Source organism: Mandrillus leucophaeus, unplaced genomic scaffold (assembly GCF_000951045.1).
Source record: "Mandrillus leucophaeus isolate KB7577 unplaced genomic scaffold, Mleu.le_1.0 Scaffold510, whole genome shotgun sequence".
Classification (NCBI taxonomy): Eukaryota; Metazoa; Chordata; class Mammalia; order Primates; family Cercopithecidae; genus Mandrillus; species Mandrillus leucophaeus.
This window is the reverse complement of record NW_012105476.1, coordinates 944,386-945,815: the sequence shown is the minus strand read 5'-3', so window position 1 is coordinate 945,815 and position 1,430 is coordinate 944,386. Positions and strand designations below refer to the sequence as shown.

At 55.4% G+C, this 1,430-nt stretch overlaps 1 protein-coding gene across 1 annotated transcript in view; it reads left to right on the top strand.

Moving 5' to 3' along the window:
- LOC105551235 (putative ciliary rootlet coiled-coil protein-like 3 protein) overlaps positions 1 to 1,430 on the top strand; it is a 99,316-nt gene that overhangs the window by 2,613 nt on the left and 95,273 nt on the right.

The window sequence follows — 1,430 nt, the reverse complement described above, 5'->3', positions numbered from 1 at the left end:
TTTTTTTTTTTTTTTTGGACAGTCTCCCTGTCACTCAGGCTGGAGTGCAGTGGTGCCATTCGGCTCACTGTAACTTCCGCCTCCCGGGTTCAAGCAATTCTCGTACCTCAGCCTCCTGCGTAGCTGGGATGGCAGGCAGGTACCACCACGCCCAGCCAATTTTTTTGTACTTTTTTAGTAGAGACGGGGTTTCGCCATGTTGGCCAGGCTGGTCTCGAACTTCTGACCTCAGGTGACCCACCTGCCTCAGCCTCCCAAAGTGCTGGGATTACAGGTGTGAGCCACCGTACCCTGCCAGAATTCGTTATACATTCTGAATACTAATCCTTCATCAGATGTAAGATCGGTAAATATTTTCTCCCATTCTGTGGGTTTTCACTTTCTTCATAGCGTCCTTTGATGCACAAGTTTTAAATTCTGATGCAGTTCAATTTATCTATTTTTTTTTCTTTGATTGTCTGTGCATTTGATGTCATATCCAAGAAATCACTACCAAATCCTGTGTCATGAAGGTTTTCCCTACGTTTTCTTCTAAGCTCTTTATGGCTTGGGCTCTTACTTTTGGATCTGTGGGCAGGGCGGTAGCCCCAAGCCTCCTCTGGTCCCCAGGCAAGAGCCCCCTCCCCAGGCACTTTTCTTCACTGTGCTGTGGTGTTTGGCCTCTGCCACGCTGATAGAAAGCAACAGAGGGCAGGGTCCCCAGCCAGTCCTGCAGCCTCTCCCAGGACCCAGGACCCCAGGGCCTGCCCATGGCAGCATCCACCGGCAACCCCTCAAGTGGGTAAACACAGGCTGGGTGAAGAGCAAGGTCTTCTTTCCCACCCCACAGAACCTCTCAGGACCTGCCTGCCCCCACAACCGTCTGGATCCCCCCCTAAAACCCAGTACATGTATCCAGCTGGCCTCCCCTCTCAGGAGAGTGGACGAGACCTTGACAATCACACCGAATGCTTTGTTCTCCTGCATCAGACCACCTGGCTCGCCAGCCACCACCCCTGCCCTCAGCTGGCCTCCTGTCCACACCTGACAGGTGGGGATGAGATGGTGCCACTCCGCTGCTGTGTGCAGGACGGGGTGGCACTCCCATGCCCTCTGAAGAAAGTTCATGTGCAGGGCAGCTCGGCGGAGCGGGTGGGCGGTGGCCAGAATGTGGCGCCCTGTGTCCCAGCCTCACAGCCTCCAGGGCTGCCCGTCCTGCCGTAATCACACTGGAATCTTTCCAGCCTTCCGTCACTGTCTCAGCTCATTCGGTGACTCTGCACCCCCCAGGGCCAGAGCTGAGTCCACACCTGGCAGAGCAGACTGTCTGAGAGGACAGCCAGTGACTGCTTGAGAGGAGTGGCTCCATGGCTCCCTGGGGCCGACCTGGGTCACTGCCTCTTTGGGTTCTGTCCGAGGCACATCCCCCGCTGGTGCTAGACAGCAAAAGA